The 16719-nt window shown below is 58.1% G+C and overlaps 3 non-coding genes across 3 annotated transcripts; 1 reads left to right on the top strand and 2 right to left on the bottom strand.

Annotated features, from left to right (window-relative positions):
* Nucleotides 1–2004: 2004 nt before the first annotated feature.
* LOC127483947 (U1 spliceosomal RNA) lies at nt 2005–2168 on the top strand. Its single transcript, XR_007910738.1, has one exon. It is a non-coding gene; the product is annotated as a U1 spliceosomal RNA (small nuclear RNA).
* A 2590-nt stretch (nt 2169–4758) lies between these two features.
* On the bottom strand, nt 4759–4922 carry LOC127483936 (U1 spliceosomal RNA). The gene has a single exon (XR_007910727.1). It is a non-coding gene; the product is annotated as a U1 spliceosomal RNA (small nuclear RNA).
* Nucleotides 4923–13806: 8884 nt separating this feature from the next.
* On the bottom strand, nt 13807–13970 carry LOC127483980 (U1 spliceosomal RNA). Its single transcript, XR_007910769.1, has one exon. It is a non-coding gene; the product is annotated as a U1 spliceosomal RNA (small nuclear RNA).
* Between the last annotated feature and the right edge of the window lie 2749 nt (nt 13971–16719).

Genomic DNA, 16719 nt, shown 5'->3' with positions numbered 1-16719 from the left:
TAACTAATAAGGATGACACCTCCTGAACAGCAAACGTGTGCACTAGTGCATGTTCACAACTTTGAAAAAATCTTCATCTTTAAAAGAAACAAGTTTAATGCATATAAAAGACACGTAAAACTGAGCAAGGGACCCAAACAAACTGAAGGGCGTTTGGATTAACCCAATTTTCTGAACCAATCTGTATTGACTTACTTTAGTTAAGAACATAAAGGCTTGTATACACAGAATTTACTCTCATTTTTATAAGACCACTTTAGCTGGAAAGCAAAAACATGAATACAACATAGGTCTGACATCATTTACAACATTGTAATGCACTTTACATAATTTGAATTGACTCAAACAGCTGTTATTTTAACAAGTTCAGAGTCTCATCCTTTGAGAGTTCCAGGGATCCTGGAAGCCTCAAAGTTGGAAGACTCGGTTTGTGCCGATCCTTGTGCCGATCTGAGGCCAGGATCCAGGAACTTCTTCCAGGTCTCCCACCCGGGTGCAGGGGCCCAAGGACTTGGGCCATCTTCCACTGCTTTCCTAGGCTATAGCAGAGAGCTGGATCGGAAGTAGAGCAGCCGGGTCTCGAACCTGCGCCCATATGGGATGCCGGCGCTTCAGGCCAGGGCGTTAACCTGCTGCTGCCACAGCACTGGCCCCAAGGGACCAAGGTTTTGGTAACACAGTAGAGGGCTAATCAAAATGTATGAGTGAGGGAATTAGAAAAGCAATATTTAGGGGTTGGCATTGTGGCACAACAGGTTTAAGTGGCTGCCTGAGATGCCCACATCCCACCTGAGTGCTGGTTAAAGTCCGGCTGCTCCACTGCCCATCAAACGTCGGCTAACGCACATGGGAGGCATCGGCAAACGATGTAGTGTTTGGGCTCCTGCTCCCACAAAGGAGATCCAGATGGAGTTTCAGGAGCCTGGCTTCGACATGGCACATCCTACCGTTGGTAGCCACTGGGCAGTGAACAGCAGATGGCAGATCTGTGTGTGTGTGTCACTCTGATGCTCTGCCTTTCAAATAAATGAAAAATTTAAAAACAAAAGGGTGAGCCCAGACTGTGAAGTGGGGGGAGGGGTTTGGCAGGTGGGTGGCCCCTGTGGTGCAGTGGGTTACCGCAGCATCCCAAATCCGGATGCCAGTTCGAGTCCCTGCTGCAATGCTTACCATGCAGCTTGCTGCTAGGGCACATGGTGTTATATTCGGAACAGCAAGTACAGAACATGGCAAACTTTTGGCTGAATTATGGAAGGCAAGGGCCTTGTCCTAAGGGAGACAAGACACCTTCACCCCGCCTCTCCAAAACATACGCAGACCAGACAAGAGAGACACAGGAGCACACACCGAGCGCTGCTAGCTGGGATCTGCTTTCTCCCACGGCTTCTCAGAGAAGCCGTGGGTGCCCGGCACTGGCGCGGCACCCTGCTCCCGCCCGGCCTCGCGGGTCTCTCGGTCCGACCCTCGTTTCCGCGGACAGACCGCGCTCCGCCGGCCAGAGGGCAGCCGAGGGAGAGGCCACCCGGGGCAGCGTCGGGAGGGCCGCCGCGCGGGGCTGCGGCTCCTTCCCCGGGGGCGAAGTCGGACGGAGCCGGCGAGGAAATCCAGCCGCTTCTACTTTCGAGCCTCGGGCTCCGAGAGGGGAGGAGAGGGGAGGAGGGGGACGAGAGGGACGAGAGGGACGAGAGGGACGAGAGGGACGAGAGGGGACGCGCTCGGCGGGCTCCAGCCCGCCCCGCGCCCCTCCGGCTGGGGAGAGCGGGGCGGGGCCGCGGAGAGAAGGCGGGGCGTATGCAGATGAGAGGCGCGCGCAGAGGCTGCCGGTCGTGCGGGGTCCGGGCCTCCGAGCCCCGCGTGGGCAGCACGGCGGGGGCGTTCGTGGGGTTCCCGAGGGGCAGGGGGGCGGGCGGGGCCGGGAGGGGCCGAGGGCCGCGTGCGTGAAGTGACCGTGCGCTGAGAGTGGGGCGGGCGCGAGGGTGTGGGCTGGGCCGGGCCGAGCAACTCATACTTACCTGGCAGGGGAGATACCATGATCACGAAGGTGGTTTTCCCAGGGCGAGGCTTATCCATTGCACTCCGGATGTGCTGACCCCTGCGATTTCCCCAAATGTGGGAAACTCGACTGCATAATTTGTGGTAGTGGGGGACTGCGTTCGCGCTCTCCCCTGGTTTTCTGCGGTTGCTAAAAATAGTGCTGCGCTGGGAAATGATTGGGTTGACGCCAAAGCATCCTGCTTCTACAGGATGCGCGGAGGGTCAAGACGAGTGCTGCGGTTGTAGGTATTAACTGAGTTGTGGCACCAGCACTCTCGTGGGAACAACGTCGTTCATGACTGCAGTTTTTATGGTGTTCCTAGGAAAGAGGCGCAGCCTACGGATTGTGTGAGGTCGATCTCACGACACAGCTTCCCTCCAGCGATGCTTAACTAAAATCTTTTTTGTGCGCAGGCCTGCTTCCCCGGAGCTCACCACCCCCGGGAAAAATGCTTACAGAAGCGAGGAAAATTTTCCGCTACTAATTTTTTGAAATAAATATAAGGGAGGATGTGTGTATTTTAAATTTCTTATTTTAAGTGCAGAGTGAAGCGAGGAGGGGCGAGGGGGGCTAGAGGTCTTCCATCCACCGGTCCACTCCCCAAATGGCCGCAGGGCCGGAGCTAGGCTGATCCGGAGCCAGGAGCTTCTTCCGGGTCTCCCACCGTGCGCTGCGGGGGCCCGAGGACTTGGGCCATCTTCTACTACTTTCCCAGGCTCGGAAGTGGAGCAGCCGGGACTCGAGCTGGCGCCCATATGGGATGCCGGCGCTGCAGGCAGAGCTTAAACCCACTACACCATAGTGCCGACCCCGGGAGGTGGTTTTTCAGAAGGGTACTCATTCTGGGAGCCATGTGAATCCGAGACACAGTTGACCACTAAACAGACTTATAACGAGGATGACAGGGAAGTACATAAACGTTCCCGACTGAATTCGCAAAGCTCTGCTCTCCGGTTCTGCTTGCTCTTCTGTCCCTCTAGCGGCTGCATCCAAATTCCTTCTTGTTTCCACTTCATGTCCAGCGTTTGTGGCAAAATTCCATACTTGGGGCCAAGGGTGTGGGAACTCTCCTGTTTTCTTATCGTGTACCGGAAAAGTTAAGAGAACTCAGTCCAACCAGAGGGGCCCATCATCATGCAAAACACAGAGGATTAGTTGCTAGCCTCTGAACTCCAGAGCACGATGTGCCGCCGCCTGGTTTCACAGGGATTCAAGGCTTCCCGGGACATAACTGCAATACTGCCAAACTGGAGTGAACTGCTGAGGGAGGGCTTGCTGTGTCAGCTGCAGGAAAAGTGTTACAAAGCGCACAGTGTGGGCATCACCTTGATTTTGCAGATGAACTTGTCTACCTACCGCACAGAACGAGAAAACCGAAATGAGGAAATCCAAAATCAGGGTCGACGGTTTGGGGGAGGGTAGTGTTGGATAGTGGGATCCAGCTTTTGCAGAGAGGAGACAGTCTGCACGGTGATGGCTGGGCAGATCCTCTGGTTGGGTCCCCAGCTCTTAAAGAGTAAGTTTTTCAAGTCACTCAGCTATCGTCATTTCCTCCACCGTGGGGATTCCAAAATTGGAAAAATCTTTCTGCTTGTTGTATCAGTATCATAAAAATTAAATGAGCCACTAGTGGAAGTCTACCTCGAAAGCTGCGATCAGGGGCCCGGTGTTGTGGCGTTGAGGGGAGAGCCTGCGTCCCATATGGGCGACAGTTCAAGTCCCGGCAGCTCCCCTTCCCATGCGGCCCCCTGCCGGCGCACCTGGGAAAGGCAGTGGAGGATGACCCAAGTACTTGGGCTCCTGCAGCCCACGTGGGAGACCGGGAAGAAGCTCCTGGCTTCGGCCTGGCTTGGCCCACCGCCATTGTGGACATGTGCAGCGAACCAGTGGATAGAAGACCTCTCTCCGTCACTAAAATAGATAAAATTGCTATTAGGCTGCAGACCAAATAGCATATTTCTCAGTTATGGGTGCCGTGGGCCCCGACAAGTACCTGGGTCCTTCAAAGGCTTAAACTTCTCCCCCGATTTATTTTGTTATCACGGCAACAAAAAGGAAAGGGGAAGAAAGAAAAAAAAAAGTTGGATTTATGCCTCTCATGTGAAACCAGTGTGTGTGTGGGGGGGGGGGGGTCTGTGGGCTGAGAGGGAGAGGCCCGTTAGACCAGACACCTGCAACTGCCAGGGTTGTGCCAGGCCAGAGCCAGGATCCAGGGACTCCATCCAGGCCTCCCGCGTGTCCTATGACCACTTGTGCCGTCTCAGGGCGCAGTTCAGCTGACAGAAGCCCAGGCAACAGGTGTAACCCGCTGTGCCACACCAGCACACCCCCGGCGCCCCTTAGAGCGATCCAGAGCTGTCCTGCCCTCTACCTTGTTACGCGGGTGACTCCGTGTAGCAGTCCCACTGTGCGCGTCCAGTGCACTGGACAGTTCACACAGCGCGGGAGGCGTGGCCTTTCAAACGCGGAGACAGCCGGGTAAAGCGCCTGTGCAGGTTCCGTGCTACCGCGCCTGCGACGTGAGTGAGGCTTCTCCGGAACCGCTGTTTTTGCAAAGCAGATGTCCCTGAACGCGGAATTCCACGCGCCACACCCACCCCACGCCGCGACACGTTGAACGCAGACACGGCCGCCGAACAGTACACGCACAGCCCAGGTCCACAGAGGTGCTGAAACACCCCGGCGAAACCAAGAAAAGAACCTGTTTCTGGAACAACAATTGCCAGGGGAGAGCGCGAACGCAGTCCCCCACTACCACAAATTATGCAGTCGAGTTTCCCACATTTGGGGAAATCGCAGGGGTCAGCACATCCGGAGTGCAATGGATAAGCCTCGCCCTGGGAAAACCACCTTCGTGATCATGGTATCTCCCCTGCCAGGTAAGTATGAGTTGCCGCCCCCCCACCCGCCACACACCCTCGCGCCCGCCCCACTCTCAGCGCACGGTCACTTTCCGCACGCGGCCCTCGGCCCCTCCCGGCCCCGCCCGCCCCCCTGCCCCTCGGGAACCCCACGAACGCCCCCGCCGTGCTGCCCACGCGGGGCTCGGAGGCCCGGACCCCGCACGACCGGCAGCCTCTGCGCGCGCCTCTCATCTGCATGCGCCACGCCCCGTGTGGTGACGTCCCCGCCCACCCGCCTGGCCACCTGCTAAGGCGCTAGCGGGGAGCCCTTGGGCCCGGCATCTGGGGCCTGAAGCGCAGACCCGCGAAGACGGGGACCCCGCCGCCGGGCGGGCACGGGGACGCAGGGGGTAGAAAGGAAACCTGCGCCCGCGCTCTGTGCTCGCCGGTGCCGGCTCGGCTCCCAGGACCCGAACCCTCCGAGAAAGCCTGGTCCCGGGGGACGTTCAGGCCGGGCCGCGTCCGCGAGAGCCGGGGACGGGGACACCGCGGCGCAGGACCGGGGGCCTCCTCGGCCGCTACGAACGCCCGAAGGCGCGCGGACCCCGAGTTGGAAAGGGGAGAGGGAGAGCCCCGGACACCGCAGCCCGCGCCGCGCCGGGGTGAGCCCCGCGCCCTTTCGGCCGGTTCCGAGCTCGGGGGCGCCGACGTCCCCCGTGCCCAGCGCTGGGGCGTCTGGGGGCGAAAAGGCCTCTTGGGGTCACTTCCTAGTGGGGCGGGGCGCGGGAGAGGGGGCTGGGGAGTCCCCGAAAAGGCCGGCCGAGGTGCTACATCGGGGGGCCGCCGTGAGAAAATCGTGTGGGGAGAGACCTGCAGCGGCCAGGGGCTTGGTCCTGCGTGGGGCATCCCGCCCCCGGCTCAGAGCAAAGCCTGCTGCAGCGGAGGCCCAGGTGAGACAGCCCCACCCTGCCCCGGCCTCGACATCCAGGACAGGTGCACGAAACTCAAGTCCGCGAGGCGGTGGGGTTGGGGGACGATCCCCAGGGTCTTGTAGACCATCGCACGGCCCTAAACCCGAGTCAGCCGGGTTTTGACGACAGCACGCCAGCACGCACCGCCACCCCCGTCATCACCTGGCTGCAAGGGTGAAAGCAGGGAGGCCAGTCAGGGGGCTTGCAGCTTCCGGGCAGCATGATGCGGGTTGAAGCTAGGCTGAGGACGGAAATAGGCAGAGGAGCCGGGCTGAGAAAAGCAGGGTCCTCGCCTCGTCTCGCCTTCTCCTGGCGCCTGTAAACGGTCGGGTTCCTCTACGGGGAGAGCAGGAGCCGGGCGGGAGGCCAGGGCGGAGGGTGGGGGACTGCGGCGGGAGCGCGCACGCGGGGCTTCAGGCCCATGGTGTTCAGAGTAATCGCCGCGGACGCGGACGCGGCGGTGTGTAGGAGCCCAGCTCGGCCGTCCCGGCGTGGGCGCGCGGGGCGGGAGGTGGGTGGGACACGCTCTCCTCCGCCAGCGCCTCGACAACTCACGCGCTGGCTCGGACAGGCTCAAGGACGCTCAAGGAGCTTCTCGGGGATTCCTGCCTCTCTGTGAGAGACCTGAGCCTGCATCAAGGCGCCGCTGTTTTAGACCAGGCCTCCATCTCGTAACTTGGGCCTGACCGGGCCCGGAACCCTAAGCCAAAAGCGCCTAAAAGAACAATAAGCTTGCCGGCGCCGCGGCTCACTAGGCTAATCCTCCACCTTGCGGCGCCGGCACACCGGGTTCTAGTCCCGGTCGGGGCGCCGGATTCTGTCCCGGTTGCCCCTCTTCCAGGCCAGCTCTCTGCTGTGGCCGGGGAAGTGCAGTGGAGGATGGCCCAAGTGCTTGGGCCCTGCACCCCATGGGAGACCAGGAGAAGTACCTGGCGGCCATTGGAGGGTGAACCAACGGCAAAGGAAGACGTTTCTCTCTCTCACTGTCCACTCTGCCTGTTCAAACAAACAAACAAACAAAAACCCCAACAACATAATAAGCTCCCCTTGCGATAAAGTCCGCTAGCAACGGCCAATGAGCAGGTAGTAGGGCAATACCCAAAGTTAGTTCCAGGTGTCTTATCAGGCAGTGAAGGTGACTGATAACATCCTGAAACCCTGCAGTGTGGCTCCTACACCCTAGCGGCTCGGACCCTATACTTTAACCAATCATAGAAGGGCAAATATAAATTTAAAGCATAAGCCTATCAGGGGCCGGCATCCCATATGGGCGCCGGTTCCAGTCCCGGCTGCTCCTCTTCTGATCCAGCTCTCCGCTATGGCCTGGGAAAGCGGCAGAAGATGGCTCAGGTCCTTGGGCCCCTGCACCCGCGTGGGAGACCCAGAAAGAGCTCCTGGCTCCCGGCTTCGGATCAGCGCAGCTCTGGCCATTGCGGCTGTGGTGAAATGAGAAGGCCATGCCAAGATGGCCGCTGGCAAGCAAGCTCAGTTACTCAGGAATGGCTTCGAAACCCCCCTGGCAACAGGCTGTGATTGGCTAGGGCATAGGCCACCCCTTGACCGGACTGGCTGCCTTGGCTATTTAAGCCGCTGTACCAACTGAAAGAAAGGAGTCTGTGGGCTGCTCCCCTCGGGCCCACTGTCACCCGAGTCCCGGGGTCTGTGTGGTGACGCCGCGCCTCTTGCCCTCACCACACTCCTCCTCTCCTCCAGCAACATCTGGCGCCCCAACGTGACTGAGAGAGAGAGTCGAGTCGGCGAGGTAAGTGGGCCCCTCGGTGTTTGTCGCTTCTCTCGCTTCTCGGCTCCTCCTTTTACTTTCGGTTCGCCCGGCGAATTCACATAAGGGACTGATCATCCCAGAATTCGGAACCAAGTCACCTTCCCTCACTCGAGAGAGGTGACGCTCCGGAGACACCGTGTGGGCATACGGCCTTGCCTAACGAATCAAGGAAGTCCCCCGCTACGCACAGGGCATACGTACGATCTGATACACCGCTGTCAGTCTAACGTAGGGAACCCCCTGCAGGAAGCCATCAGCCGCTGAGGTGCTAGGAATTTGCTTTGTTAGGGCAGCAGTGCTGTGCGTGTCTTTCCTTTGGCTAGAGTTGGCGTGGCGCGCCGCTCTTAAGCGCTCAAACATGGGAAACATACCCCCCTCTCAGAAGCGCACACAGATTACCAGACATAGTGAACCTGTGAGTGATGAGAGCCTGTCACTCCAGGCCTCTGCTTCACAGGCAACAGTTGATGACTTAGGGAGAGAGAGCGCCCACAGTGAAAATGACAATGTAGCAAACAATGTAGCAATGCCTGGTCAGCCGACCTGGAGGCAGTAACCCACGCGAGGTCATCCCATCCACACCCAGTGAGGATCCCCACATTGGTGGCAGTCCCCGGGCACCGCAGGCTCTCAGGGCAGCCGCTAGACCCCGTCCCACCCGCACGTTTCCCGTTAATGTAGGAGCGGAGGCAGAATTCAGGCCCTGGACTCCAACGCCCGTAAATGACCCTGCTATGCTAAAAAAGGCTTCTCAAGAGTCAGGCCCTGGCTCTCCCTACTTTGAACAGGTGCTCACACAACGGGCAGCGAACCTTCAAACTCATCTTGACTGGGTTACACTGCTCAAAGCAATGTTTACAGTGGAGAGCCTCCGATGAGGAGGAGGCTGAAACCGTGGCAAGGACTAATGCTGCCTATGGAATTGCAGTCACCTTTGCTATGCTTACAGGCCGCGGCACCTACGTAGATCCTCATGAACAGGCCCGCATTGGGGTAGCTGTCTATTTTGATCAGGTCAGAGGCACTTAGAGCCTTAAAAAATATAAATCCTCCTAATTATAGCCAGCTCTGTAGAAACCTAGTTCAAGGCCCAGGCGAATGGTTCCCCGATCTCCTTGCCAGAGTCTCGGAGGCAGTAGAGAAAAGATGACCGCTTGGCCCCGATCAAGACAATCTGGTCGAACAATTAGCTTGGGAAGGTGCTACCAAAGAGGCAAAAGCTGCAATCGCCCCAGTCCGTAATGAAGACATTTCTAAATAGGTGGTAGCCACACAGGAGGGAAACCCTGCCGATACACCCACACAGGCCCTAACTGCAGCCATTGACAAACTGAACACAAGGAAGTCCAATGACCCTCCAGTTTGCTGGGGATGTCAGGAAATAGGGCACCTACGGCGAAACTGCCCAAACGCTGACAGACGAGGCCAGCCCAAAACGCTGTGTCCCAGATGTAAAAAAGGTTTTCATTGGGCCAAAGATTACAAGACCGAGCCTTTAACCTCCCAGCGGGGCGGCCCTCAGCCCAGCAAGTAAGAGGGAGTCCCACCACCATTAACTGGCCGATGCCTATCTTCAATCTGAGGCCAAAATTGACCCTATACTTAGATGACATTGCCTTTGTGGGTTTAATTGATACGGGGGCAGATGCCACTGTCTTGAAAGCTAGGGACGCAAGAAAAATGCAACATTGGTGTTGGAGGATTAAAATTGGCTGATCAGGTCATCACGCCTGTAACGTGGCGAGAGGACAGTGGAGATATGGGAACTATCTTTCCGCTGATTGCTGAGGTTTCCATGGCCTTATGGGGGAGAGACGTGCTCTCACAAATGCAAGCGGTCCTTACTACGGATCACAAGTCTCCACGAGCCAGCAGCTTTAATGGAGTGCCTACAAGTAAGATTCACCCCCGATTCTAGGGGCCACTGCTCACCTCATACAAAAGCCAATTTGCCAATCCCCATCGAATGGGAAAAAACAGGACACATCTGGGTAGAGCAGTGGCCAATAGTACAACCCAAACTTGGCGTCCTTAGAGAACTGGTACAGGAACAATCGGAAAAGGGACACATAGAGCCCTCCACTAGCCCTCACAACACGCCCATTGCTTGTGATACCAAAGAAACAGGGAACATATAGGCTACTAAGTGAGACAGTAAGAAATTTACAATTCCTGGATTTGTCTATTGCCACAGAAAAGGTACAACATTTTCCTCCCTTTCAATTCTTGGGTTATCAGATCTCCTCCCATATATCTCCAGTGGGCCCGAACCTAAAAGTCAAGCATAAATACTCAATCAACTTCAGCAGCTGTGCGGCCAAATCGATTGACTGAAGCCCTTCCTTCCCTTAACACCTGCAGAGCTTAGACTGCTGTTCGATTTACTGGCTAAGGGGAACAGCCCTTCTTCAAAAATCACATTGACACCAGCAGCCAAATTCACTATAGAAAAGATCGACACCCAGGTGTCATTGAAAACCTTTAGATGTGACTCTCAGGTGCCTCTGTTTGCCATAGCCATATCTACCCTCAAGGCCCCCTTAGGAGTTATTTGGCAACAACACGGACCACTTTTTTGGGCGAGCATAGCCTGGAGCGAGTGTCGTAAAATAGATACCAAAGTAGATGCCATCCTTATGATGGGACTTAAATTAAGATATTATGCCAATAAGAAATTTAGCACGGAGCCATAGTGGCCCTACCCCTATCACAATTAGAACTGTCCACACATCGATGCAGAATAGCACGCTCTTTCAAACGTTAATGATAAATTTCCCAGGACAGGTTGACGATCACCTGCCAGCGGACAGGCTACTCCAGACGTTACAAACCTTAGACATAGACTATCCAAAACATGCTTTCCCTGCTAATCGACCTGTACCCATGGCACGTTGTGCATTTATGGACGCCAACAAGTCACTGTTTGGAATAGTGATCAAATTGTCAACAGAAAAAAAATAAGATCCATGTAGAGCCCCACGGGGGGATCAGTACAGTTGGGAGAAATAAGGGCAATAGTCAAGGTTCTACTACTTCGCCAGGATGGGCCGGTAAATATATTTTTTCGGACAGCAAATGCTCAGTACAGGTAGCAAAGACGATCCCTTTTGCAGTCTTTAACCTGACCAATAAGCCAGCTGACCAGATGTTCACAACACTTAAAGAGATAACTGAGAATAGAAAACACCCATGGTATATCTCACACGTAAGATCACCTACTGGGTTACCTGGCTTTATTTTCCAAGGCGACAGAAAGGTTGGTCGTCTTATCTCCTGCGATACGGCTTCCAACGGACACCTAGAACAAGCCCGTATTCTACACCAACAATTTCATATGTTAGCAAGCAACATAAAATTGCTTTTCCCGGAGCTAACAATGAGCCAATGCAAACACCTAGTGCACTCTTGCAAGAATTGTGCACCCCTCGCCCCGTTGGGCCCACTGCAACAAGCAGGAGGGAACCCACGAGGCCTTGCTTCTAATAAGCTCTGGCACGTGGACGTCACCCACATGAACTCCTTTGGTAAACTTAAGTTTGTCCACGTGGTGGTAGACGCTACTCAAAGGCTGTATTTGCAGCAGCCCTATCCAATTACCAGAAAAGGCTAGTAATGCGATAAAGGCGGTTAAATCAGCCATGCTGGTCCTTGGTGTCCCCTGGACCATAAAGACGGATAACGGGCCGGCACACACGTCACAGGAATTGAATTCCTTCCTGAAATCCTGGAACATACAGTCTGCCACCCACAGGTATCCCACACAACCCACAGGGACAGGCAATCATTGAAAGAACTCATGGGACAATTAAAGATCTCTTACAAAGACAGAAAAACAATCTTATGCCCCCAGACCCACAGCTTGCTTTGACTGAGGTCCTTTTCACTATCAATTTTCTTACTTTTGATTCCCAAGGGATCAGCCCAGCTTATAAACACTGGGGATCCTTTCCATCCCAGACCCCTGCCCCTATGGTTAGGTGGAAAGACCCCCTGACAGGAGAGTGGAAGGGACCACACCCTCTGCTAACCAAGGGTCGAGGATATGCTTGTGTCTTTCCAGAGAATGCGGGACAGCCCATTTGGGTACCAGCCAGAAACATCAAGCCTGCAACTGACAGCCAACCAGAACCAGCTGAACAAGACTGGGAGTCCGCATTGTTAGAGGACGCACCTGCCCTATCATCCTACCCTGAGGAACTGCCCATAGCCACATCCGCTACTGTCTTATACCCCAACAGCTCTGGTCAGCTACTCAAACGGCCCACAGCCTGTGTGCGGTCATGCCGTTCCTGATTACCATTGTTCCTCATTCCTACCCCTATCTGAGCAAGCACTCCTGTGGTCTCCCGTTTTGAGCACTGGTTAGTCAACGACAGGTAAGACCCCTGGGGGACAACCTAAGACAGGCACAGCCGCGTACAGAGACCACACGGAAACGGGTCAACAATGGTGTGGCCAAGAATCACGCCTCCCGTTGCTCAAAAATAAACGAAAAGGGGGAAATGTGGTGGAATGCGAAGGCCATGCCAAGATGGCCGCTGGCAAGCCAGTGCCAGTTACTCGGGGATGGCTTCGAAACCCACCTGGCAACGGAGCCTGCCCGGCAACAGGCTGTGATTGGTTAGACATACACCGCCCCTTGACCGGATTGGCTGCCTTGGCTATTGAAGCTGCTGTACCAAGGGAAATAAGCGACTCTGCCGGCTGCTCCCTTCTGGCCCGCTTTCACCCAACTCCTGGGGTCTGTGTGGTGCCTCCGCGCCTCTTGCCCCCACCCAGGTGCTGTATAGCCAAACTTGCTTGTTCAACTGTATAAAAACCCTAACGACCTTACTGTAGGGCTGCCGATCCAGCCCAGCTGCACCTGGTGTGGACATCGGACCAAACTCGAGTTTGAAATAAAACTTGAGCTTGCATCAGCCTCGGCTCCTGGTGGTGTTAATTGGTGGGAATCGGACATTTCGGGTGCAACATTTGTTCTCACTGCGGCGGCTGGCTGAGGGGACCCGGGAAACGCATCTGCTTGCTAGTGGTGGCCGACGACCTCGGCGAAGAGGTCTGCCTCAGTTTCTCATCCGTGCTTCCCAGGCCGCGGCGGCTGCCATGGGGAACTCCATCGCCTTCCAGGCTCGCTGACGAGCAGACCACGGGTCGGAGGCTCGGTCCCTGCCTGTCACTGCAGCAGCTCTCTCCCCCTGCCGCAGGGGTGTCCTTGCTGTCCCCTCCCACACAGACAGTGTGTTTCCTCCCTCCCTCCCTTTTCCAAGGGTTATTTTATTTATTTGAGCGGCAGAGCTATGGAGAGAGGGAGACACAGAGAGAAAGACGTCCATCCCCCTGGGTCACACTCCCCAAATGGCCAGAGCTGGGCCGGCCCGAAGCCAGGAGCCAGGAGCTCCCTCTGGGTCTCCCACGCGGGTCAGGGGCCCAGACACTCGGGCCATGACTTCCACTGCAGCGCGGAGCTGCACTGAAGTTTAGCAGCCGAGACTCCTCCCCGACGCCCCTATGCTCCGGAGGCCGGTGTGGCAGGCGGAGGCGCCAACCTACTAGGCCCTCACAAGAGTATTTCTAACTGCAATTTCTCTGTGAGACAGTGGGATTCTTGCGTGGGCTCAGAGCTACACAGCTGGGAACCTTGTCCGGTAATGCACATTTGGTCGCCTAGGACAGCCAGGTGTCATTTTAGCCAACGTTATAACTATGGGCGGGACCCTCAACGAAACGAACAAGAATCCCTGGGAGACGTTGGAAAACAGGTAGAGAGGCCGGCGCTGTGGGTTCAAGGGTCACGGCGCTCCCTGGGGCCGTCGACACTCCGTCCCAGGAAATCTCGCAAGGGTGGGGCCCAAGGGTCCGAGCTCAAGTAGCCCCTATTTGGAAGGCCGACCTATCAGTGATCAGCGGCAAGGAATCACCCCGGAACGCAGCTCTAATCCCGCTTCCGCGTGCTAACAAGAACGGCAATACAGCTTTCTGCTCGAGAGTCACGTGGCTCGAGAGGCAGCCAGCGCAGCACCCACATCGGAAAAACTCCTCCCGCAGAACAACGTGAGAAGTAAAAAACCAACAGCCCTCAGTTATCTTGAGATGCGATGTTACTGCAACCACAACTAGAGAACGCAAACGCAGTAAGAAGAGAGCATAAGAGTCTGACTTTGGAACCGAAGAAATCAGGGGAGAGCGCGAACGCAGTCCCCCACTACCACAAATTATGCAGTCGAGTTTCCCGCATTTGGGGAAATCGCAGAGGTCAGCACATCCGGAGTGCAATGGATAAGCCTCGCCCTGGGAAAACCACCTTCGTGATCATGGTATCTCCCCTGCCAGGTAAGTATGAGTTGCTCGGCCCGGCCCAGCCCACACCCTGCCACCCGCCCCACTCTCAGCGCACGGTCACTTCACGCACGCGGAATCCACGCTCTCCCGGGCCCTTCCCGGCATCTCGCCGCTCCGAAACCCAGCGATCGGCCCCGGCCTGGTGCCCACGCGGGACTCGGAGGCCCGAATCCCACGCGCCCGGCAGCCTCTGCGCGCCCTGCTCATCTGCATGCGCCACGCCCCGGGCGGTGACGTCCCCACCGCTCGCGTCCCTGCCCTGGGCCCGCGCCCGTCCTCTGGAGCCGAGCTCGGGACTGGCGGCTCTGGCGCGCGCGGGGCTGGCCCGGGACCGCGCGCAGCCGCGCCTGGGGGCGCCTGGAGGGGACCTCCGCGAGGTCCTCGCCGCCCAGTGTTGGGCGGGCCCTCCCTCCCCACGGACAGGTCACGACGCGGCTTCGCTCTGACCCCTCCTCTCCTGGAAAACAAAGGAACACCACAGCCCGTGTGGTTGTGAGCTGCCCGACAGAACTCGTCCTCGCGGGGCGCCGTTCGCACAGGAGCTCGCCTCCGGCCCTCAGTCAACCGAGGCGCCTTCTCCGTCCCGCTCACTGGGAAGTCGGTGGTGCCCGGCACCTCCACGCCAGGCCGCCCGTGTCGTTTCAGCAAGCACAGCGCCCACGCCCAGCAACCCGTAAACTGGGGTAAAATCCCCCTCCTCCTCCGCACTCCGACCCGGAAGACAGGGAGGCGGGAGAGGGACGGCCTGGTTTCCTGTGAGCGCGCGCGGGTGGCTGCGTGTCCACGAGCGGCCAACAGCGCGTTTGCAGCACCCGGGGGGCGTGCGTGGGCGCCCGGGGCTTCCCAGGCCGGCCCCGCTGCGGGGAGGCCCGCGGCCATCTCGGAAACGCAGGAGTTCCAGAGAGAGAGGGGGGACGGGCAGAGGTCCCCCAGCCACTGCTTCCCTTCCCAGGCAGCCGCAGCGGCCAGGGCTGGGGCAAGGCCGAAGCCAGGAGCTCCACCCGGCCGTCCCGCGTGGGTGGCCGGGCCCGAGCGCCTGGGCCGTCTTCCGCTGCTTCTCCCAGCCGGTTAGCAGGGAGCCGGGACCGCGCCGGGACGCCGGGGTCGCGGGCCGGCCTCCGTCTACCTCTTCATTGTCCATCCGCGTTCGGAACGGAGGGTGTGGTTGGCTCTGAGCGGCCGGTTTGCGTCCCAGCCGCTCCACTTCCGATCCTACCGGTGTCCCTGGGAGGTGAAGGTAGCCCAAGTACGCGCGGGTCCCTGCCACTCAACGGGGGACACCTGCCTGCGCTGCGGCGTTCCCGGCCGGCTCCTGGCTTGGGCCTGGCCCGGCCCTCACTGTCGTTGCCATTTAGGGAGTGAACTGGCAGTTGGTTCTCTCTCTCTCTCTCTCCTCTCTCTCTTTCCATCACTCTGCCTTTCTTATAAATACGGTTTTGTAAATAAAGGAACGTAGTCGCCTATCCATGAGCGGGATCACGCTTCCCCGGGGAAGATTTTAACCTGTATGCCTGCCTCCTTCAGTGCCCCAAAAGGCCTCTCCTTCGCGTCACTGTGGACCGTGGGAGAGGGGCGACCCCTTCCTACCCGCCGTAAGGGCTCGGCTGAGACCCGCGTGCCAGAATCCCGGTTGACACGAGAAAAGCCGCACCCATCTGATCCCGCCTTTACACGGCGCCAGGCCCACAGGCTGAGAACCGGAGGCTGACGACGCTGAGCCGACAGCTTCAGGAACGCGTGCGCGGGCACGGGGAGGCAGGGTTGCACCCGCAGGGGCCGGGCCGAGCCGAGGCTGGTAACCGCGCGGGGAAACCCAGCCAGGCCTGCCAGGGCTCCTCCCTGCCCCTCCGCGCCGCGGTGCGGTGCGGCCGGACCTCTTCCTGCGCCCGGGTCCCAGGCGTCCTGGCCGGCTCGCAGACCGAGAGGCCTGGGGAGACTGGGGCTACACTTTTAGGCTTTGCGTCTTGCTTTGGGGAAAAGGTGCTAGGATGCCCCCTGGGGAGAGAAATCCCAGTTTCTGTGTCTTGCCGCGAGCGAGCGGTGGGGCGAGGGGAACGGGAGACACGGGGACGGGGGTGGGGGGTGGGGTGGTCAGAGCAGCTTTGCTCAGAGGCTTCTATTTTGGGGAAAAGTCGTGAAATCTGTGCTTCGTTTCTTCCGTAATACGCTGCTTCTACGGAGCAGGAAAACAATCTGATCTGAGGGGCCGGCACGGTGGCACGGCGGGTTCAGCCCCCGCCTGAGACGCCAGCATCCCGCATGGGGCACGGGCTGGCGCCCCGGCTGCTCCGCTTCAGATCCAGCTCCCTGCTGCTGGGCCCGAGAGCAGCGGAAGACGCCCTGCCACCCTCGGGGAGACTCGGCTGGGGTCCCGGGGTCCCGGCTTCGGCTTCGCTCGGCCCCAACCTTCGTGGCCTTCTGGGGGAGTTGAACCACCGGTTGCAAGATCCCTCTCTTTCCTTAGGTAACTCTGCCTTTCAAATACATAAACGCCCCTTTAAAACACTTATTTGAAAGGCGGAGTGCCAGAGAGGTGGCAGTGGGGGAACTGGAGACGCCTACGCTCTGAGACCCCTGAGACCTCTGTTGCGTGGGCTGCTTCGCTCCTCGAGCGCCTGCTGCAGCCAGGAGCCCGGAATTCCATCTGGGCCTCCCCTACGCTTGGCAGGAACCCCTCACCCACCCGCTGCCTGGCTGGCGCCTTAGCGGGACGCTGCACGAACTGTGGAGCGGCCCCGCCGGGTCCAG

Source organism: Oryctolagus cuniculus, chromosome 12 (assembly GCF_051225735.1).
Source record: "Oryctolagus cuniculus isolate XC-2025 breed Fujian yellow rabbit chromosome 12, ASM5122573v1, whole genome shotgun sequence".
Taxonomy (NCBI): Eukaryota; Metazoa; Chordata; class Mammalia; order Lagomorpha; family Leporidae; genus Oryctolagus; species Oryctolagus cuniculus.
This window is presented reverse-complemented; position numbering and strand designations above follow the sequence as displayed.